Genomic DNA, 9,524 nt, shown 5'->3' with positions numbered 1-9,524 from the left:
GTAGCAGAAATACAAAGAGTTGAGGGATAGTTGATCAGAGACATAGAAAGACTTCCCTATGAAGAGAGATTAAAGGACTGGGAATGTTTAGTTTAGAGAGGAGTTGAATAATAAGAGAAAGGAAAGAGGCATACAAAATAGACAAGGGAAAATGTAGGCTCTTAATAAGCCACTTTCATAAAACAATAACAAAGGACTGGACATTTACATAGCTATTAAGAACATCCATGTTTTACATTGGCTGGAACACAATTTTTTATGTCATGGATAGAAATCTTCATGCTTTGGGGCACAGGCCAACAGCCAACTGAGAGGATTAGAAAGAAACTTCTTCATTTGTGGGCAGCTATTTCACAATTGCCCATTCTGGGGTTTCTTCTTACTTTCTTTATAAGTACATACATACAGTGCCTTGAATTCAAAGTGCTGGGAAAGGAAAACAGGAGGATACAGTCATCGAAGATAACACTATCCAATTTACAAAAGAAATAGGAGAATCATCATTTGATGGTATTTAAGTGAACAAAATAATGGTCTTCAAAAAGGCAAGAAAAGGGACATCATTTCATCAGCTGTATCATTAAAAGAGAGGTTTTGAGATGAGATGTAACATGATGGAAAATCATAAAATGTAGAGGCAGGGAATTAGAGTTCCAAATAGCTGACCCTAGTGAGGACACCACAGTTAGAAAGAAAGACAGGAAATTCAATTGTGGAAGGAAGACTGTGAGTCAGTGAATGAAGGGATTTTATATTAAAACAAAAAGAATCAGAGTATCACATCAGGGAGCAGATTCTAATGATATATTGTTAAAAATCTATTACTATAGGCTGAATAATTCTTATAGCAGAGGAGTCAGTAATGCAATGCAGAGCCATACAACTTTAGGTCACTGGCTCAAATCCAGCTCCAGTAAGTGGAAACTGAAAGTCATTACCATCTGAAGTGCTGGGTGAAATAAGCCAGTGGTTTCAGTGCACGTAACTCCACATCATACACAATTGACAGTAACGAGGGACCTTTGTTCACAGTCTCCACGGAGCAGCCAAGGACCGAATGTTCATACAGTGGATTATTTTCTTATTAAGAGACGGTCCTTCCCCCAAAGCATTGAGACACATTGACAGAACAGTGTGATGCATCTTGAATTATCTGTTCTGCGAGTAAAGGGCATCATTTGTCAAGGAAGTTAGTCTGATAATTTTCATTGAGACTAAAATTCTCTTAGAAGGAAGGAAGAAAAGAAAGAATAAACACGGATTTTGGCAGGTATTCCTTTGGCAGTCATGAGACATGTTGGATGAGCAGATTCCAATGGCAAAGTACTCCATATTCTTTAACTTTTTTCAAACTGTGAACCATCCCATAGTTTGTCAAAAATCTGGTGACTGCTGGAATGTCTGGACTTTTCCATTCTGACCTCTGTCCTGCAAGGAGCTTTGCACAGAAATGCCCCACTGTAGGATTGGGGCACATATTTGTCCATAGAGAAGTCAAGAAAAATTCCAAAATGGAGATGCATTTTTCAATGGATCCCTAACAAGACTTATAACAGGTTCAATTATACCATTATTCCCAGAAGGTTTGGAGCAGGCATGTGCACAAATTCCCAGACTTTGGGATGCCCCATCACGTCTACTTAGAATCACAACCTTCAATCTTACAGCCCCTCCAGTAATCCTCAACAGCGTATTTTTGTGAAGCCTTAACAGGATCATGCAGGACCTATGAAATATTTGATAGTGTGTAATCAAATATGATGGAATTGTTGATGTTTCTATTAGTGTTGTCCCAAGCTTCTAGAAAAGAACTGTATAGGAAACTAGTATCAGAGGGGTAGCCGTGTTAGTCTGGATCTGTAAAAGCAGCAAAGAAGTGGGTATTCAACTACGAAAGCTCATGCTCCAATATGTCTGTTAGTCTATAAGGTGTCACGGGACTCTTTGCTGCTTGTATAGGAAACTGTTCTCCTTTATCCACAATTATTCATATGGTTTTTTTAGCATTGTCTTTCCCATTTAATAGTTCAACTAATCGGCATAGTAGGCCAAAGTCTGTCCTCATCCACACCCAGTGAATGGAGGTAGCATTGTTCAGCTTTAAAAGCAAGAAGGTGGGAGTCAAGAGACTTAAGGTCTATTCCTGACTCTGCCACTGACTTACTGTGTCACCTTAAGCAAGTAATTTAATCTTTCTGTATCTAATTTTCTTCATCTATAAAATGGGGATAATAACGATTAGTCACTCTGTGAAGATTTTGAGAGTCTCCAATAAAAAAATGCTACCATAGTGTAACTATGTTATTATTGGAGCCATAAGTGTAGCTGAAGGCAAAATTTGATCCACTATCTCTAAGTACAGTCAGTTGCTTTGAATGATTTGACTTCATTGTCTTCTCATGGAAGCACAAAGCTCCTGGCTTGAAGATTCTAACATAAAGGAAGTTTAAGGAGTGGTGTGATGGAGTGGCTGCCCTCTCTGGGTTGGAGAATCAAATTGCTTTTCCTTTTTTCTTTTTCTTTCAGTCCTGGTGTCATAAGCCTTGGTAGCCAAATTTTTGATTAAATAAAAAATGGCAGTAAATTGCATAATATCAGTAGAAATTATGTTGGAAGGAGATATCTTCAGAGAATAAATGAGAAGATTAATCACACAGTCAGTGCTACTTATCATTGAGAACATAATCACCATTGTAATCTCCTGCTTCACTGTAGAAGGCCTTCTCTGGGCTGCCTCCCATTTATGATTATGTTACAATAAACATGCACAAATGCCTCAGTTAGAAACCTTTCATTTCTATACACAACAGTGTTTGCATGGAGAATACATTATGGTGTATGTTAATCAGAAAGTATTGTAAAACGGATATGTTTGAAAAAAGATCAGTTTACAAACTGGCTATTTCCGTGTTAATCGAGATATAAATGTAGTAGTTCGTAAAAAATTGAGTAACTCTCAAGTCCACAGGGAGAATTAAAAAAACAACTATTGTTGTAGTGGTGAGATAAACCAATATTTCAAGGGCAACAATAGCATGTCTTAGCTGCTACCATAATATAGAGATTTTCTTGTTGTTGCATTTTGATTTCCCAATATATCTGCAATGGGAATGGACATACTGTAGATTAAAATGTAGCATTGTTATGCACTGGTCACAACTGTTTGGTGAAACTTGCCATATAACTAAATATTTCTCATCACTTATAGATTATGCTTTCACAGAAACTTTTCAAAGATCCCATCCTTTGACCTAATTCTTCAGGGAGCTATAAATGATGGATGGACAGACTAGTCTGTATACTGTAAGAACTGGCATGATCCCTAGAAGCAAAACTTTTTCCCCTACCACCTATTTCAGTTACCTCCAGCAACAGCTTTCCTCTTCAAGGGCAGAATTCTCACTCCCCTACACTTGCAAAGGGCCTCTTCAGAGGGTTGCTAGATGCCCACTCCCCCTTCTGATGCAGGAGGCAGATGCTAGGAGCACACAGTAATTCCTCGTTCTTTATCGTAATGGTAGAGAAGAAGACCTCATGCCACACGCACACTGTCATTTCGTTTTTAGAAAAGTCACTTTAAGGACATCTGTGCCACAGAACAGCTGACTTGTTAAATGATCTTCAGCTGTTATGATGTTTATTTTATTTTTTGAGGGTGAAGAATTAAGCCTATCCTCATTTTAGCATGTGAAAATTTAGGGTGTGCTGCTTGTAAGAGCTCCCCAGAATCCAGCAGCACAGGATGCAGGGTGGTGGCAGGTTGGCAGGTTGTGGGGCATGTGAAGGGCCAGTACGTTCTGCTTCTGCTTAAAGCCCTTTTGCCAGCACACTAGTCTATCACTGGGGACACTCCCAATGCCTGTGTATAGAACACGACTTTCCTTCTTCCATTTAATTTTCCAGGGCATTTCACTGAATGACTTTTCACTTCCATCACCTTATGATTTACTACTATTCTTTTGCTTTTCATATCAACCATTTCCAGAGTGTAGTAAACTAACCTCTTGCTCTGTTTTCTCAATGCAATTTTTCCTTATCTTCTCCAGGGAGCTAAATCCATATCTTCTACCTAAGCCTTTGAGTCTGTTTTAAATAGTAATCTTCAAGCTGACTTTTAAAAAACCCACACTATATTCCTTGCTATCAAGACATGTTAGATTTTGTACATAAATGTGCTAGCACAATCTTAATAATGATTTATTAATACTACAGGAAAATAATACTTTCTTAATCTGTGAATTATCCCCTGGGTAGTCAAAAGATTTGAAACATCTGTATTTATTTTTACTATATCCTGTATTAAAGGAGTGAAAAGTCTGAGGTATAGTTTCTCTTGATGGTCACACACAACTCCCAGTAACAGGAATTGTATGAGCACATTAATGGGAAAATGGGAAAATAAATGTCAACGAATCCTGTTTTTAAGTCCCTGTTTTTGTGGTAACTACAATATTTGTGTATGGTTTATGTGATGCTGGCAGACCAGGTGACAGTTCTTGCCAAGGCTTTAGGCCTCAGCTGAGTGTTGACAAATTCATTGCTGGAAACCAGTGTGTTTCACCTGTATGTTACTTTGGTTAAGATGGGTATTGGACTTATAACAATGTATTTTGTGTTTAGACTTTACAGAATACTGGTAAATTGCTGCCTGCACTGATCTCACTGATACTTTCTTTATCACATGCTATGAGGTAATATTTAAGTTTTTGCTTTGGCTATGTCTAAATTACATCTTATATTGGTGTAACTCATGTCACTCAGGGGTGTGTCTAAACCACCCCCCTGAGCAACATAAGTTACACCAACAGAAGTGCGGTGTGGACAGTGTTACGTTGGCAAAGAGCTTCTCCCACTGACATAGCCACTACCTCTTGCAGAGGTGGTTTTATTATGCTGACAGGAGAGCTCTCTCCCATTGGCATCACACATCTTCACCAGACGTGCTGCACTGTATGTGTAGACAAGCCCTTTGTAACTTTAAAAAAGTTTGCTCTGAAACTGAATCCAGTGAGGAAGGCTCATCTCCTGTCCATCCAGAAGGCCTATCAAAACTAAACGGGCCATTGTGGGACATCTCAGTGCAAAGACTTTGTTAATTGCTCCCTTACACTCATGAACAAGCTTTGTGCAAAAGGGCACAGCCCATTAGCTTGAATTCTGGAAGAAGGAAATAAAAATAGCTGACAAGAAAATTGTTCATCTTTTTTGCTGTTTGGATTCTCACAGAGCTGGAGTTACGAAACAGAAGCAGAGATCCCCACGGTCAACCTGGGTTAGACCTAAAAGGCATTCAGGGCTGACAAATTTCTACACCTCTGTCACCTTTTGAAACCATAACTGTAACTCGTGTGTATATATGCTTGCCTGTTTTAATCTTGTAATAATGCTCTCATTTTTTTCTTAGTTAATAAATCCTTAGATAGTTTACTATCTACAAGCATTGTCTTTGGTGTGAGATCTAAGGTACAAATTGATCTGGGGTAAGTGACTGGTCCTTTGGGACTGGGAATAGCCTAAATGTTTTCTGATCTTTGGTGTATAGCAACCATCTATCACTAAATCCTGCTTGCCTGGGTGGCAAGCTAGATTGGAGTGCTCAAGGGGCCTGTCTGGCACTCCGTGGTAACTCCTGGCACTCCTGTGCTGCTGTTATAGTGTGTTAGGAGTTCACAGTTGTTACTGGGTTGGTGAAATCTAATTACAGAACACACAACCAGTTTGGGGTCTCTACCCTGCTTCTTGGCAGTCTGCTCTGAGGTTGGCCCTTTCAGTCGTGAGCCACTTCAGACAGTGTGACTGTTCACACATTTGTATGGTCATGGGTTGCTTGTAGGTATTTTGAAAATGAATTTGTAATGGTGAACATGCCAGGGTCCCAGCCCCAATTGTGAAAATCCCTTCTCCACAGAACTGACACAGTGTGAACAGCTGCAAGTACAGATCTCCCCAGATAACTGCTCCCAAAGCCTCCTTCTAAAGTGACAGGATTCTTTTGTCTTGAGGCCCATTCGGTCTTTGGCTGTCAGGTGATGCCACTTGTGATGATGCTCATAATTATGTGAACACTGGGACTACCAGGAACTGGATTATATCACTATCAACTCGTTTCATAGAGGTCATGGTATTGCCATCACAAACTGAGAACTTCCGACCACTATAAACCTAAGCTAGTTTCAAATCTGTGATGCAGAGAAGTGGTCTTTTACTTACTGAAAGAGTTGGGCAATGAGTAGTTTGAGCAACACTTCCTTGGCATGGAGTACAGAGAATCCCTATTTGGATTCTCAGTTCCCTATTGTCTTCCCATCTCCCTGACAGAACACTGCCGACAGAACACTGCCCTGCAACCTCCCCGCAAAGGTTAGGAAATGGACCAGTCCTGCTGACATAAAAACCCTGCAGGATGTTCTGGGATTGGTCGAGTAAATAGATACTTGTCAGTGCTTTATTAATGTAATGGATACAGTGTAGCACGAACACTAAGAAGAATGTGAAAAAAGGCTTCTGAACCTCTGGGAATGGATAGTGCTGATTGTTGATGGGTTAATGAGCTTGAAAAATGGAACCATATGTTACGCTTTTACATCAGTTATTTAGATTTCTTATACCAAAAAGATTTTTTGTCTACTGAAGACATTTTGGCACAATTCCACGTTAAGTCAGATGTAAACGTCTTTAGCAATGAATCAATGTCTAGAGATGTGCTACCCTCATGGATGCCAAGACACCCTCTCACAAAAGTCATAACATAATACCATTTCCTAGGGTAGCTATATATTCAAAATCAACGAGTGGTTCACTTGGTGACAACATTTTTAAGGTCATGAAATATTCAGACACAGAAGACAAAGTAGCACTTTAAAATAATGCATGTTGGTGTCACTACTTCCGGCTTTCGACTCAAACAACGATGTGCATATTTCTGTGTGGAGAATTTCTTTCAGTGCCTTAATGTTCTGAATAAATCTGTCATGAAACATGGAACAAGAACAGCTCTCACCATGTTTACACTCATTTGACTTTTCTCTACCCTTCAAACATCATTGATTGTACTGAACATTCATTACAGTGGTCTGTCTGTGTCTGGAAAACAGAGCAAACTCTACTTTACATAGCAATGTAATAGGTGCAGAACACATATTGTGTGTATGTGTGTGTGTAAATGCACACTAAAAGCAGAATTGAAAGCAATCAAAATGACCTGGGAAGATGCTAAGACTGCAGCAGGAGACTGGCAAAGATGGAAGGCAGTGGTGAATGCTGCATGTTCTGCATGGAAAAGAGATGCATTCTCATTCTCTCTCTCATATAAATACAAATATATATCTAAGCCCAATAATTTTGAATGATGAAATGAAAAACAGACGTTCCTAAAACACTGGAAAATCTCATAAAATACCAGGACTTTAGTGGCTAAAACAAGGAGATACAGTAATTTCCAGAGCTATGATTCTGAAATTACATTTCTTCATAAACAGGGTGAAATCCTGCCTTTATTGACATCCATGGAAAGACTCTCATTGACTTCCATGGAGTCAGGATTTCCTACTCAGTCTTTATTTCAGACATTGCAACATTATTCTAGAGATTACCACTTTTGATGTCCATTTCCGATGGGATGGCAACAGCATCGGATGGCATCAGGTGAGGATCTGGCCCCAGGAGACCAGATAGGTTATTTATAAGGACTAGTGCTTGGGTATCAAAATGACTGCATTAAGGGGCTGAGCCTGCTCCCATTGAAGCAAAATGTCCACTGATTTAAATGACGGCAAGATGAGGCACTAATATCAGAGCTCCAGTTCTCACCTAAGAAGTACCTGGATTTTTCTGAACCCATTTAAACTTTCTATTTCTAGTTTAAAAGGCAAAATATTAAACTCTTTCTAGACAACAGAAGTACAGAATAGACAAGATGGACAAATTGGGTTCAACATATGAATGGAAAGTTCCTCTGAGAGGTTTATTAGCTATTTATTAGTGCTGGAAAAAGCATCTGACAAAACAACTCAAAGGTCACAAATATCATGATATATTAACTAGGATGCAGTAATCATCCAAACTGGTCTTGCAACAGATTAGACATTATTTTGTTAGCCAGGGGCTTTTATAAGAAACAAAAGAGGTAAATGAGAACTCGCAGAATATGCCCATGGCTCAGGGTCAGATTCTAATATCCTCACTCTTGTTGAATAGTACCTTACTCCACTGAAATCAATGGGACCGCTCATGGACTAAGTGGTAGTCAATATACAAAAAGGAGTCAGAATCCAGCCCACAGTGATTTATTCATCAGTAAGTTTCATTAGGAAAGCGAACGGAAGGCCATAACCTACAGAATATGTGCAGTTGTAATAAATATTTTTTAAAAATCCTTTCTGAAAAAGAACATTTGTTTACAGAGAGAATGATCAAGAATGGATGAGAAAAAACTAACTATAAAAGGTCAAAGCATTGAAAGTCAATAGAACTTAGGTTCCTAAGTCACTGATGCATTTTTGAAACTACGCAATTGAAATTATTCAAAATGACCAGAAACACTCAAGGAAACTTTGTAGTAACAGGAACCAGAATGAGATCAAATACATGCAAAGGGGGATGTGGTGTGATTGTACTGGCCTTTCACCTCTGAAAATATGTTTGATAGTCTTATCCTACTCCCCATTAGTGCATGTCAGAGAAAATGACCATGATGTTAGGCACAGTTGGCTGTGTCTGTTCAGAAAAAGCTCAGAATTAGAATAGAATGGCTATTATAGGACAGGAATTTGGGGCACATGCTCCCGTGACTGGCGCATTAAAAACTATAGGACCATACTATAAAACCTACCTCTGACCTCTGAGCACAACCCCAAACTTTCTAGTTGGTATCATGTCATACAACTTACAGCAGTAAAATGCTCCAAGGCAAGTGTCTCCAAAAAGCACAAATGGGGGTGGTCTGTGGAAACATAGGAGTCAGGAAAAACCCAAATTTGCTGCACACTGGTATGATTCTTTGGAAAAACAATACAACTTAATACAGAAAAGTTAGCAAGAATGATTGCTTCTCCGAGCAGCAGGTATTTGCTAACAACAGAAATCCACGTCTTTGTTTGGTATGTGGCTTGCCTGCTGGTTATCTGAGAAACTCTCTCTCCTCCTGGCATTACAGTCAAGGTCAGCTGTAGGGCTCTTGGATGCAGTCCCTAGATTTGAATGTCTAAGTGGCTGGAAAGGGGCGGGATCCGCGATGGGGCCTCATCCTGGAATTTGCTTTTCTGGTCTAACAAAATCCAAATGTGTTGACTTTTAGGCAAAACTGAAATGGCCATATCTTTTCCTGAGTTCGGCCTGAGGCAGGTGATTGTGGTGAGGAGGTGGATGTATTATTTCTAATCAATGGACTATGTTCTGAGCACATTTCATACATGAACGTTAATTTACCTAGCTGTCCTCTGAAAATAATCTGCTGTCGGACATTCTGAGGATGTTGTGGTGGACTCCTGCATTCTCCTGGTCTAAGAGCTTAATAATATCTTTAT

Source organism: Gopherus flavomarginatus, chromosome 2 (assembly GCF_025201925.1).
Source record: "Gopherus flavomarginatus isolate rGopFla2 chromosome 2, rGopFla2.mat.asm, whole genome shotgun sequence".
In the NCBI taxonomy this organism is placed as follows: Eukaryota; Metazoa; Chordata; order Testudines; family Testudinidae; genus Gopherus; species Gopherus flavomarginatus.
This window is presented reverse-complemented; position numbering follows the sequence as displayed.